General features: G+C 42.9%; 1 long non-coding RNA gene across 2 annotated transcripts in view; it reads right to left on the bottom strand.

Annotated features, from left to right (window-relative positions):
• Positions 1-2,769: 2,769 nt before the first annotated feature.
• The window catches only part of LOC144388344 (uncharacterized), a 57,231-nt gene continuing 45,105 nt past the window's right edge, over positions 2,770-14,895 (bottom strand). Inside the window, exons 1-3 of one of the 2 annotated variants that reach the window (XR_013452673.1) lie at positions 8,228-8,378; positions 5,110-5,178; positions 2,770-4,899 (exon numbers count right to left, since the gene is read on the bottom strand). This is a non-coding gene — a long non-coding RNA (uncharacterized LOC144388344). Of the gene's footprint in view, positions 4,900-5,109; positions 5,179-8,227; positions 8,379-14,895 lie in introns of those variants that run through there. The other variant, XR_013452674.1, reaches the window with a different exon arrangement.

Below are 14,895 nucleotides of genomic sequence, written 5' to 3'. Positions count from 1 at the left end.
CATTTCAATATGTCTGGCTGGAAGCCCTCACTCTGGGACGGCTATCGCTTTCCTGGCACCGCTGTCCTCGCTGCTGCCTGCCAGGCCAGGACTGGCAAAACCCTAAACAGCTCAAGCCCAATGCATCTTTACAGTTTACAGGAATGTCTCAGCAGTAATCTCTTGGCAGCCATCTTTGCAAACTCAGACTGGCACTCTAATGAAAAAGCCCTGTGATGCTCTCCGCCTGCTCTAATTGTATCTATTTAAAGTAGCTGTTTTTCAAGGCTTTCTTTCTTTCAGTGACTGGTGAAAACGGGTCATGCTTGGTTCTTGATGTAGTAGAAACTTGCTATTGGGATTTTAAGTAAACAGAGGAGGCCAAGACCAAGCTTTAATAGTGCTCCGTGAGATGCCCAGAGAGGTCGCTTGATTTCAATTAGGTCAGCGTAACTTGGCTTTCTATTCCGTCGGATAATCTCTCCCTCAGCACACAGAGTTTTACTGCCAGCCAGCATTGCCAGCGCAGTGCATGAAATCAAATTTGAACACTGAAAATGGGAACCAATGAAAGGGGAACTTTCTAAAGGGGTGGCCTTCACGTTTTCACCCTTTCAGTGCCCCAAAGAGGGTATTTAGAGCAGCGTGCCGACAGCAGTGTGAACCGTGTTGTAGGGGAGGCATGCATGCCACACCGTGCTCTGATCTTACTGCATGGATCGCTGTAATCCACCTCCGCATGGGCGCCAGAGTCTGACTGTCTGTTTGACTGCTGCAGTTTTTGGAAAACATGAGAAGGTCTCTTTATTCATGAGGGTTGGACTACAGTGTGTGAGAATGAAATTCTGAGGGGTTTACCAGTGAAATTCAGGACTTTCTGAGATCTTTTTCTTTTTAAATGATGAAGTTTTAAAAGGTTAACAAGTTTCACGACAACTTCAGGCCAATGTGACAGCCCAACTGATTCGTGTCAGCTACAAGTTACGGGTTTCTGTTGGAACCAAGAGTCTATTGATCATTTTGATTCATATTGGCTACCAATCACAGATTGGAGGAGGAAGGAGGCATTACAAAAGGTTTTGGCTGATATTAATCCAAGGTTTGCTTCATCCAGGGTCCAGTCATCTCAAATCAAACCAAATACTACTCTCTGGACTACTCCGCTGCAGTTTGCTGGTACTTTGTACTGAAGTATTGCCTACAATCACTACATCGGACATTTAGTTAAAAATACTACTTCTGCTTCATTACCGATTAGAACCTCCTATAAACCGGTATTTATACAAACTGGTTTGTCAATTTTCTAATTAGGATGCCTCCTACATGTGCAAAGCATTTAGATTACTAAATGAATTTGTTAGGCAAACATGAGCTGCCAATGGTTGGGGCACTTTATCCCATTTCTCGTTTGATAGCTGTGATTGCAGATTTAAGTGGAAAGTGTTGTGTCTGAAGCAAATCAATACAGACCTGGCATACAGTATAAGCAGGCTAACGTAGTGGTCTAAAGGTGAGAAAGGAGACATTTGAGTAGCTTTATTGTAAAGCTTTTGACTACATATGTATATAAAATATATTTATTTGATCCTAAAAGTCATTATTTTCTCACCACACAAAATAAGAGTGATTGTTATGATTTTCATAAGGTATATATGACCTTTATGTTGTGTACTCTTAATGACATAGGAAACCTGATACTTACAGTTCAGTCCTGGCAACTTGTTCTATATGAAAACTTAAGACTTACAACTTTTTCTGACTCTTCAGCAGCCCCTCTGGAGCTTCTGGAATTGACGCCCCGGCGTCTAAACGATAGCTCCCACCGTGTCATTAGGGGCATGTGGAGAGGACCCCATGAAAGCACTGCCAAAAAATCTCCTTGAAGATCGAGGGAAAGAAAGGCAAGGGGTATTGATCCGTCTGTCCACGGATATGATACTTAAGCCCTGGTACTGAGAGCTTGAGAGCCCCTGGATCCATATCTCAAAGACTTTAATCCTGGCCCCTCTTACAGCTGGATTGGCCTTCACCTTAACCTCCCGACAACTGCTCTGGCAGATCAGCCATGGAAATGTTATTCTTCTCACAAGCTGCTTTGCTCCTCCTCCCCTCCTATGCTTTGTGTTCCCTGGTCTGTGGTTATTAGGAGGGCTGCCCTCCGTTCCCATCCAGATTAGGAGTGAGAGGTGAATTAATACCTGATCCTGGTTTTCATCATTTTCTGAAAAAAAGTTCTTATTCTCCTTTTCTCCTGGCTGAAGTTACAGAAGAAACTTGAGGGAAGCATGCATGTATTACAGGTAAGCTGGTCACGTCTGCCCGCTGCTGGTGTGGCTAATGGAGCTTTGAATAGCTTTGATAGATATATTATATAAAAGGGCGAGCGTGTAGGATGAAGGGGATCTACTACCAGAACATCACCTTAAGTTAAGAATTGTTGTCTTTTTTAGCTTTTACTTGCCAGCGCAGTGCATGAACAAGCCCACCATTATTACATGGTGCAGTTTACCACTATGTGTATAATGTACAGCACTTTAGAACAGACCAACCAAATACTGCCTCAAGAAAGAGCCTTTCATGTTTTTCCACTATAGCTACATGATGCGCAGCTTCCTCCAACAGTAAAAACACATACAGTTTAGGTTAATTGATGACACCCTGATCCCCATCTCCCAGAGGAAGAGTCTTTTCCTCCCTTACATGCCCCTACTTTTACTCCCCAGACTCCATCCAGTTTTTCCTCACCTCCATCAACACCTCACCGCCCGTTCATCACCCTACCCCCCTACACTCCCCCCACCCGGAGTTCACGGCACACATAAAAAAGCTAGTCATTGCTGGGAACTAAGTTTTAAAACTATGGGCGATGTTAAAGCTCCCAGCCCTCCCCACCAGAGCTCCAAAACCATCCTCTGTTTCCCATACCCGATAAAGGCAATAATTAATATATTTTGCATCTAGACTAAGGCTAATGACACCAATGATTCTCTCTAGCGAAAAGTCTGGGCCCAGTATGTAGCTAGCCTTCTCAATGCCTGTCCCGATAGTTCATGGAAAAAGAATGGTGAGGCTGCAAAGAAAAAATAGTACATAAAAACTAAATTTTAAAAAATGGCAAACTGGGCAAATAATGTGACCACATGGGTGACAACACACATTTGTCCCCATGCTAAACTCCTCCATAGATCCATGCATGTCAATTGGTTTGCCATGGTTGGTACAAATTCTGAGCAGTAAAGTAAAACACGGTTGTTACTTACCATACTTACCTGGTGTTCTAGAGCAGAGGCCCATAACTACCTGTACCGGTCCGCAGGTCACCGGGCCGCAGAGAAAAAAAAAAACTTTGATGTTTTTCATTTGGCTTTTTTTTCTGAAAAATATTTCATTTTGCAACATCATTTTTGCAACGCGTACATGCGCTTGTCCCAAGAAGACAAACTTTTTCAAGCACTAAAGGACCAAGAATTTGTGTCCATAGCTACTGTAATTTCCCATCAGAGTGGACTAAAATTGACATACTGTAGTTCAATTCTGGGGCCTTTTCTGTTCAACGTGTGCATGCTTTCACTCGGTCAGATTATGGAAAGAAACAAAGTATGCTATCATAATTATGCAGATGACACGCCCCTCCACAGTTTTCTATAACTATATCACCAGGGGACTATATTTCCATACAAGGGTTGGGTAAATGCGCTACCCAAACTGGATGTGACAGCATTTTCTTCAGTTAAACAAAGATAAAACAGAATTGTTTTTAACGACAAAGAAATACAATAGAAACTCAACGCTCAGCTTTAATCTCTGATGTTAAAAACCCCAAACCAAGCCAGAAATGTAGGTGTAGTTATTGATTCAGACGTTAATCTCATCTTCATTAGATTGGATTATTGTAGCGGTGTGCTCACAGGTCTCTGTAGAAAGTCAATCAGAACACTGAAGCTCGAGTCCTTACTAAGACCAAGGAAGTGAATCATATCATTTCACTTCAGGTGTCTTTTCTCTGGCTCCCTGTTAAACAAGGGAGGCGCAGGGGTAGAGAGGGTGCATTGGGAACCGCAAGGTTGGTGGTTTGAGCCCCGCCTGCCCTATGTCGAAGTGTCCCTGAGCAAGACACCTAACCGATAATTGCTTCCTGGGCAAAAATGGAAAAAAGCCATGGGTTAAAAATGCAATGCAAGTCGCTTTGGATAAAAGCGTCAGCTAAATGACCTGTAATGTAATAACGAATTTACTTTCAAATCCTCCTGTTGGTCTATGAAGCAGTGAGTGGTTTAGGGCCAAAATACATGTCTGACTTGTTGCTACCTTATGAACCATCCCGACCCCTCAGGCCATCTGGGACGGGTCTCCTTTCTGTTCCCAGAGTTAGAACCAAACATGAAGAAGCAGTGTCCAGCTTCTTTGCTCAACATATCTGGAACAAACTCACAGGAAGCTGCAGGTCTACTGAGACTCTCAGCTGCTTCAAATTAAGGATGAAGACTTTTCTGTTTGCTGCTGCCTTTTATTGAACCAGATTCAAGGATGAATTGGATGCTTTTTACTGTTTTAATGTCTGTTTTCATGTAATTTCCTTTTCATTTAAATTGTTTTGTGTGAAGCACTTCACATTTCATTGTTGTTGAGATGTGCTGTACAAATAAACAACACATTGACAACAATGTACTCCATCAAAAGCTTTGGACCACATCCCAAAGTCCATCTGCAAAGGCATGGGTATTGAATGTTAGGGGCTAAGTCCTTGTCTCTATCACAGCCTCCAAATAACTGTCACGATGGCTGCGCCGTGATCAGGTTGTTGGTGTGTTATGCTGTCGTCTTGTCCCTGTCTGTGTTGTTTTTCCAGTGGCCGTGACAACGGGGCGTGGAAAGTGAGGACGCGCAGCTGCTCCGAATCACTCACCTGGCTCCAGTTCCCTATGGGGGGGAGGGGTATTTAGGAGCAGCCCAGAGATCCAGTCCCTGCCGGATCATTAAATGCCAATAGTAGGTGTTAGTGAGAGAGTGAAAGTTGGTCTTGAAAGCTCCGTGGTTGGGGATTGCTTTAGTGCCTTGTCTTGATTGTTGGTAACTCTAATTGCCCCCCCCCCCCATGATTATACCTTGTACGACTGTTGTTCATCTTACCGGACTTTGCCACGCCAAACTTCGGACCACCTGACTTGGACACGCCAGTATTTCATGATGGGTCAAGGACTGTAAAAAAAAAAGAAAGTATGTTACCCTTCAAAATGTTTCATTGAACGAACAAGGTTATAGATTGCAAGTGCTGGGATAGTGTGGCCATGAAGAGCAAGAAGTGCACCCCTAGTGGTGGAGATTATAATACATGTAGTAATGTTTAGTGTTAGAATAGTAGTTTGTGTGATGTTAGATATTAGATATTAGTTATTACGTTAGCATGTTAGATGAAGTTAATGCAATATGAATCAAACGCAAAGTAAGAGAGTCATGTAAATCACATAAACACGTACACATTAACATTCTGTCACAATGTGATGTTAAAACCTGCGGACGGATGCTAATTGTCGTCCTTTATGGAATTCTCCCAATTTTATCCCCGAAGAGGGTTTCTGGGAGTTTTTTTTTCTCCCGTCAGGTAGTAGATGAGTAACTGAATGTAGTACAGGCAATTGAGCCAAATGTCTTGAGTATTGGACATGAACTGTATTAGATCTCATGATGTTGTGTGATGAACTGTGATCATTTATGATGTGTTGTAATTAAAGTGTACTAGTTATAAGATGAAGACAAACTATGCATGCTTTGTTATATTCATTGAGGCATGAAGCCAAATGTATCTACATTGAATGTGTTGGAATGAGAGGGACAGGTAGGACAGCGAAGGTTACAGCTGCAGCTTCACAACTCATGTGAAGGGGACAATCAGTTATCAGAGCCTTCAGTTATCAAGCTCCTCTTTTGTGGAACCAGCTTCCACTTTCAGTCCGGGGGGCAGATTCGGTCAGCTCTTTTAAAGTAAAACTTAAAACTTTCCTCTTTGATTTTGCCTATAGTTAGGGCTGGCTCAGGTTAGCCCGGACCAGCCCTTAGTTAAGCTGCAATAGGCTTAGACTGCCGGGGGACTTCTTAGGACACACCGAGGTCCTCTCTCACGCTCTCGTTCTACAATAATCCACGTTTTATTAATGCACATGACTAATTCAGCTTCTTTGCGGGACTTTTTTGTGCTTTCTCCCCTAGCAGGTCACCGTAGATCGTAGTTCCTTCTGGACCCTGGTCCTGACACCTGCCGTGGCCCTGCTGACGCCTGCTGCTGCCATCATCATCATCATCATTATTTTAGATATTAATCATATTACTGTACTCATAAACCAACATTACCCTCTCCTAAAGGCTTTGTGCTCTCCCTCCCCACAGGCTTCTGTAGATGGTGGTTCTCTCTGATGGTGGTTGCCCCTGCAGTGTTCCTGCTGTGCGCCTGGCTTACTACTCACAATCATTTTAATCATTTCTGTCATAGGAATTGCATGTATTATACATTGTTCATTCTGTACACATGGCATCCATTGTTGTCTTGTTTGTCCATCCCGGGAGTGGGATCCCTCCTCTGACGTTCTCCCTAAGGTTTATTCCCTTTTTTTCCCTCTTGGAAGGGTTTTTTCATTTATATGGGGGAGTTTTTCCTCTGCCGATGGTGGGTTTCGGGACAGAGGATGTCGTACGTGTACAGACTGTAAAGCCCTCTGAGGCAAATTTATAATTTGCGATTTTGGGCTATACAAAATAAAATGAATTGAATAGAACAATCCAGAAGAAGACACGTTTGAAGGAGAAGCCAATGACATTCAAATACACCGAAGAAGACACACCTCATGAGTTTTCAAATGACCAAAGCGGGGAAAGGACTGTTAGAATTTTCCTGCAGCCGCTTTGATAAGTCACTTTTTTGCTCAGAATTCTCTTTTTCACGAAATATTTCACTGTTCGCATTGTATTTCACTCTGTAATTGTATTCTATATCATTTTCTGTGCAAAATTCACAACAGGCCTTTGAGTAGGGACCCAGTCCATCAACCATAAAATCATGGACTACTGGTGTTTTTTGGTTGTTTGACTCACGAAATAAACTCTTTTGATTCAACCCACCGATCCGGTCCGGGCTAACTGTGACAATAAGACGTTTTCAACATTATAGTGCTCCAGTCTGACCTCTATCCCATTGCCTTCCATGAGTGGTCATTGACAGTCCGGTAGATGTAAAAAAAAAAAAACCAATGACAACTGAGGTGACAAATTACAGAGACTTTGGTTACTGAAAAGGCAGTCCCCCAAGCATATACAAACATTTTGGGTGTACATTAATCAGGTGGACACAGATATCATTAATTATATTAATGATCAATATCAGATCAATTTAGAAGGTAAACTGTCAGAGTTTGTTTCAGAATTGTGTTGATAACTGAGTAGTTTTTTCATCAGCCGTTGCACCCGAGGGTCACCGGATTTGGTAGAAAACGAGTCCGAACCGAGCCAGAACAGGGTTATTGTGTATTCCTCAACAAATGGATTAATGCTTCACACCCCTTAAAACATTAGTCTTGGTAACACTATGCACCAATCCTTTGAAAATACACAACACAACTGCAAGATAGGCATATTTGCCAGCACAAAGACAGCACGCTAAAAAGCAAGCTGAGATGAAGCAAAAAGACACTCATATAAGTATAATTTCTCTCAGACAAACCTTGCCAAAACAAATCGTAAATGCCCCTTTAGATTTTCATAATTTTGTCATCTGTTTCTGCAGTGCAATACAACCACCCGCCATCTTGCCTGACTCACAGCTTCTTGTTGCTTTTGAATGATGTTAGGGTGGTTAGGGGGTTGAACCTTCTACCCATTTGGGCTTCTGAGTGACTGAGGAAGCTGTCAATAATTTACGTGTAGGTTGATTTCTATCCAATGTAATCAGACGATTTGAAAAAGTGATTAAAGGGGGCAGATCGGCCTAATGGTACGTTCACACCAAAGGCGAAGCAAATTTTCGCCCCGCTTTACTCGCGCAAGTTTACTCGTTACGAGCGGAGCATCTCAACGCTGATTGGCTTTCACTAGACAGCATCGGGCCAATTTTTTTTTATTTGCCTCACTCGTTTAAAATTTGCCTCATTCGCGACCAGACACGCGTCTGCGCATTGACTTTACATGGAATCTACTCGCGCGAATAATTCGCTTCGCTTTTGGTGTAAACGTACCTGTGACAAAGTGGGTGACAACTCACCTTTGTCCCCATGATGGTATGTGGGTTGAATGCTTGCCATGCTCTGCAGGTGTGCTGGAGGCTAGAGGGGGCAGGCAGTGAGGCCTAGTGTTTGTGCAGGGGATGATGTCAGCAGTGACATCATCGGGTGGATTGTCATAATAGGTGTCACCTGTGCACATTGATTGACGGCGCTATAAAGGTGGAGGACATTGACTGTTGGTGGAACATGTGTAGCTGAGGGCTGATGTCCGATGAGGTGATGTTAAGTTAAGTTTCTTCAGTTTGGTTTTGTTTGGTTGTTTATCTGTTTTAATCAGACCTGTATAAGGAAACTTCCTTATTTTTTACAAATAAAGAAAACATATTTTTTACCTGAACTAAGTCTCGCTTGCCTGCCTCCTAATTCTAGGATTCCCTCGGTTGGGACATCCTCACAGTACCATAACACAGGAGTGAGAGCAAAATCATAATTTTGACTGCTCCCATTTCTGGGCTGTGAGGCCTTCACTAAGGCCTGTCCTGCAGTAGTAATCCTCATTCTATCAATGTAAAACCCTCCAGGATTACTGTCCACACACTGGGCTATCACTGTGCTTTTAGCCTGATATCTCATGTTTTATAGGACTTATAACTGCAACACTCCACACACCTTCCACAAATGCACTCACCTCCACCACTGAAACTACTGACTCCACGCGCCACTGTAGCCACGTTTGGTAAGAAACTCCATTGTTTGTGTTGTCCTGTTGTCATGATCGTGACAAGTAGGGCACGTTTAGTGTCCTCTCTCAAGATATCAGAAGACTCCTTTGAGTCCGTCCCAGATCGATCATTTGATCACCTGTATGCAGAGTCAAAATACAAGTTTAGCAAGGCGGTGAGAGATGCTAAACGTCTGTACTCTGAGAAACTCCAACAACAGTTCTCAGCAAGTGACTCTGCTTCGGTTTGGAGAGGCCTCAAATACCTCGCAAACTACAAGCCAAAAACCCCCCACTACATGAATGACCTCCGCCTGGCAGACGAGCTGAATGAGATCTACTGCAGATTCGATAGACAATGTCCTGATCCCATCCTCCACAGTTCTACCAACCTGCCCCAGTCCCTCCCCCCAGCCCATCAGGGGCAGGCCTCTACATCTATATCACCTTCCCCTCCCCCACCAGCAACGACCCTCTCTATTCTGGAGAGAGACGTTAACCGGCTCTTTAAAAGACAAAATCCCCGTAAGGCAGCCGGCCCGGACTCCCCTCACACCCTGAAGCATTGTGCTGACCAGCTGTCTCCGGTGTTCACTGACATCTTCAACACCTCCTTGGAGACATGCCACGTCCACTTCTACACGGCCATCATCGAGTCCATCCTCTGCTCCTCCATCACCGTCTGGTACGCTGCAGCCATAGCCAAGGACAAGGGCAGGCTGCAGCGGGTCATCCGCTCTGCAGAGAGGGTGATCGGCTGCAATCTGCCGTCCCTGCAGGACTTGTTTGCTTCCAGGTCTCTGAAGCGAGCTAAAAAGATGGTAGCCGACCCCTCTCACCCCGGACAAAAACTGTTTGTGCCCCTTCCATCTGGCAGGAGGCTGAGGTCCATCAGGACTAAGACCTCCCGCCACACCAACAGTTTCTTTCCGTCGGCAGTCGGGCTCATCAACAGAGCCCGGTCCCCCACTGACTGACTATAACATTCCACCGGTCACTCCCCTTCACACTGCACATGTCACTTTAACTGTAATTCATCACTTTGTCGTCACTTGTTCGTTAGTGCACTTTATGCTTAATATATCTTTTTTTTAACTTTTAATATTTAAATTTTTTAACTTTATTCCCTTGTTTTATACTAACCCATAGCCTTATTCTACTAACCCATTGCATTAGGATTTCATTTTACTTTATTTTATTACTTTATTCTATTATTTTATTACACCGCTGTCTTGTCTATTGTCACATTGTCTACTGTCGCGCACTAACCGCCAAGACAAATTCCTTGTATGTTTGGCATATTTTGGTAATAAATGTTTCCTGATTGCTGATTCATTGCAGGTTCTGAAGCCAAGAAAATAATGTATTGCACCGATTGTAGGACGTTAAGGGGTCTCTTTTGTTGGCACAGTGGAAACAATGGACCATGAAGTTTCCAGTGGCCATGTCAAAAGCATTGCAAGTAAACAGACAAAGACAACAAAGTGTTGCGTTTAGATCCCTGGTCCTCATGAAGTTGTTGCACCTTTGCCAATTTGTTAAATTGCCTTGCAAATAAATGCTTTGCTATTTGTTAAAATCCAAATCCTTTCATATAATGATTTTTCACACGTCATTTTTATCAGCTCACACAAACACACACATAACCATTTGTTGGCTCCTCCGTCAAATTTTACAACCCATTGTGGCCCGCGAGTCAAAAAAGTTTGCCGACCTGCTATAGACCTGTCCTAGGAGGGACATCTAATGGACCACCAAGTACTGCAGGCTAGACTATTATGCAGCTGTAGACACAATACAGGGGGTGTCTGGGCCTGAGAAAGGAAGAAAAGGAGTTTAATATGGCTATTTAATGTGACTAAAACTAGACTAAAACAATTACATTTTAGTCTAGTTTTCGTCGACTAAAACTAAGAAGGACTAAATGTGACTAAAACTAATATGCATTTTTCGTCTAAAGACTAAGACTAAATCAAAAATAGCTGCCAAAATTAACATTGGATCTATCTGATGGTGTTTGTCCCTGCAGTGGTCCTGGCGTGCGCCTGGCTTGCTACTCACAATTATTTGAATAATTTCTGTTATAGGAATTGAATGTATTATACATCTTTTACATTGTCCATTCTGTACACATGACATGCATTGTAGTCTGTCCATCCCGGGAGTGGGATCTCTACTCTGACGTTTCTTCCCTTTTCTTCCCCAAGGGTTTTTTAGTTTTTGGGAATTTCTTCCTGTGCCGATGTGTGGGTTTCGGGACAGAGGATGTTGCATGTGTACAGACTGTAAAGCCCTCTGAGGAAAATTTGTAATTTGCGATTTTGGGCTATACAAAATAAAATGAATTGAATTTTTAAGCTAGCGCTGCTGCCTGGAGTATCGCCGAGGTTCCCTCTGGTCTAATGCATGTGCTCACTCACAGAGTGCGACCCCAAGTGGACTTTTTAGGAACAGCAGCTACTTTTAGAGAAATGCAATTTGCAAAATGTCTTTCTGTAATTTTCACAAAAGCAAAGCGATCCAGTGGGCTGCTGGGGAACCCCCCGGCGGGCTGGATTCGAGTTTGAGTTTGACACCTGTGATGTAACCCTTGCAGTCACATGGACACACACACTTTTCTCCATGGGATGTGCTGTGTTTTGGGCGGTCTCAGACAGATGCTGGAGTATAGGCTGGAGCATTAGGAGACATAATAATAGTAATGATACTTTAATTGTATATAGCCAGAACATAGGGTCAATGGACTGCGATGGCCAAATTATACAAATATGGACAGAATTGTACCTCCTTGTAATGATTGAGGACCACTGAGCCTCTCATCAAATGATGAAACTCTGGTTTAATCAATTATTAAATATGGCGGGGAAGAATATTTAGAAAATTTGAACTGTAACTACTAACCGTTATTGATCCCTATGGTGGCTACATGAGCAGCAAATAATGATAGGATGTGTCAAATAAATAAAACAGACACTAGATCAAAGCAGGTGGAGTTGTTAAGTATACACAACTAACAGTTGTATCTGTTGGATGTGGAATTCATGGCACTGACCTGGGAAAATAAATAATATTGTGACTGTATGTGAATATGTTTTCCCATGGCGTGCTCCTTATCTACAGTCATTGTAGGGCTCAGACAGGGTGATCAGTCATTCTTTACCCAGGGCTAGTGTTAAAATATTCATATGAAACCACAACGACATGTCTATTGTTCGAGCTGATAAATACTGCAGCCATATGAGGTCATCATTAGTGGACTGGGGATTGTGACCCCGAGCTTTCCTTGTTAGCGCCTCATCTCCATAACAACCAATGCATACCTCAGGAAACTTGAACATGACCCTTAAGAGTTGATGTCAGAGGTCGGAGGTCAAATAAGCAGCCATTAGAGACACTTCCTGGTTATCCGTCAGCAAGCTTGCTTCAACTGACCTCTCTTTGTCCTGGATTTCTAATTAAGACTAGCTGCAGATGGTTGAGCGAACTCCGCTATACCCCATCATGCCAACATGTCAATGGTCATTAAAGGATGAGTATTTCAAAGGAAAACATGACCCGTGAATTCTGCTAAAAGACACTAATTAACTTCTTTGTTTGCCAGCTCTGTCTACTTCATGCTATTAATGCAATATACCCAAAGGATCAGCCTTTTTGTCCTGAGATGGACCGCTCTCTATTTACCATCAAAAAGCTTGCTGCTTGTTAGTTTAAAGTAACGAGGTAACTAAAGTGGCTTCTGATGCTCTGAGAAAATGCTCTCAAGCCATCATTGTCAAAGATTTCAGTATCATGCACTGGAATCTACAAAAGACATCCTCAGGCTAAAGCTAACTCCTAACCAACCTTAAATCCTAAACTACAGAAAGCAGAAGAAGATGAAATACAACTAATGGATCAAAATATAATGCTAATGAACTTTACATTCAGCAGCCAGTTATTAGGAATTCAATCAAGGCAAAGATGTCTGCTCTTTAACTTTGCACTGTTACATGTAATGCCCCCTCAAAGTATTATTCTAAAGGAGGCTTACAGTTACATGACCCCCAGTGAGAACAAACTGATCGTTAAATCTTTTCTGCACAGCAGAAGGATTAGCATCCATTTGGAGGGGCCGGTGGGGAAGAAAGTCATGTTCAAAGACACTTGGATCAATCTGTTGCTAATAAATTCTGTTCAATATAGCCAGGGGCCTCTTTCTCGATATATACTAATATTGCTAATATCCACCCACCTTCATCCTGCCACAGATCATGCTGTCTCCCAAATGTCCTTGCCTGTCGTCTTTTTTACTACTATGCTAATTTGGAGGTTTTTATTGTTTTCATATGACATTAGGCCGCAGACTAATTTGAGAAATATCAATTAATAGTTTGTGGTATGGAGGCAATTGATTTGAGACTGTTGGATCAATTGGATCAATCACACACTGCTGCAGACTGTTCACCTTGACAGTCTGATTATTTAACAATTCCCAGTTGTCAGTTTTGTGAAAAAGACACATTTTCCATCTACCTTTAGCGGGATACACTAATGCCTTTGACTGTTGTTACCTTTTGATTACCTCCCCTTTCAGCACTTTCTACTTGAACTGGTGAACATGATATAATATGCACACAGTGCCATCATTTGGTCAAAGACCTGCAATAGTGAGTTAGAATCAGGAAACATTTATTACCAAAAATATATCTGACATACAAGGAATTTGACTTGGCAGTTGGTACATTACAGCAGACAGTTGGACAATGGACAACAAGACAGATAAGACAACATAGTGCAAGAGGAATAACATAAAATAATGAAATAATAAATAAAGAACTTCAGAAACTATACTAGGGTTAGGGCTATGTCAGTAGGAATTCAAGTGCACCAGATTTTTTCATCTACACAAGTCCAAAACAAGAACTGTTGGAACTGTTGGCCATCATCATGTCCTGGTGCAACATCTTCTGTTCTGGAAGTGGGTGGGGAGCTTCAATTTGAAGAAGCAGATGAATTGTGTAAGTTGAGGTTACGACCTCAACCCCAAGGTTTCTTTCCAGCAGCTCCCACCAAACCCAGAACTTCATGAGGTCACGGAGCACCTCCGCTAATGGAAGAGAAAATGTTATGCATGCAACACCTCAAATCCATTTAACGTATTTGTAATCAAATACATTTGTGAATTGTTCCAGTTTGCATTTGTGAGTCGTTCTGTGTGCATTTCCAATTATTGAGACTGATCTGACCCGATATGAGCGTACGAGATGTTCTGAGAGGGTCCCCCTCCGCAACTGTGTCTGTTCTGCGGTCTCACCTGACCATGACTGCTCTTGTCTGTGGGCTTATACGACCACAACCTATCCATGTCTGTGGTCTAACTCGAACAAAACCTCTACAGTCCTGCAGTCTATCGAGACCCTCTCTTTCACTTAGGGATCCCACCAAGCCTTACTGTGGTCCAGCTAGATACTCGCTATTATGTTTCCTCGGCCCCTGTTTTTTTTGTCTATGGTCAATTATGACCTTGCGCTTTCCCAGCCCCTGGTTTATCTTAGGGCAGGATGGAGTCCAAGCCCCAAAGACTTTGCACTATAAATACAAGCCTCTGGATTTCACAGGTTGGCGCCTCTCTCCCTGTGGTTATGCTGTCAGCTGATTGGAAGGGGGCTCGTTTAGAAGTAGCCAACCAGACGTTGAAAGGGGGAGAAGCATCTTTTTGCAAGTGTACCATGTGGTTACGTGTGAATGCACCAATGTTCTCATTCCAGTCTGTATACTGTATGTGCACAATTTAAATACTTTACCTACATGAGCGTTGGCAGCTGTGTCCATGCAACGCTGTGCGTGGCAAAACACTTCCAGCCCACTATAGTGTCTGCATTCATCTATGTGTTTGTAGAAAATTCACCCTTAGGCTACTTGTTTTAAGTCCCTTGTTTCTACTCCCCCACTCAGTGTTTCTATCCAGACTCCCCCCAGACCTGACCCCGGGTGGCCCTCGCTGTG

The sequence above is a fragment of the Gasterosteus aculeatus genome, chromosome 15 (assembly GCF_964276395.1).
Source record: "Gasterosteus aculeatus chromosome 15, fGasAcu3.hap1.1, whole genome shotgun sequence".
Classification (NCBI taxonomy): Eukaryota; Metazoa; Chordata; class Actinopteri; order Perciformes; family Gasterosteidae; genus Gasterosteus; species Gasterosteus aculeatus.
Note: the sequence above shows the minus strand (reverse complement) of the source record. Positions and strands in the feature narration are given on the sequence as shown.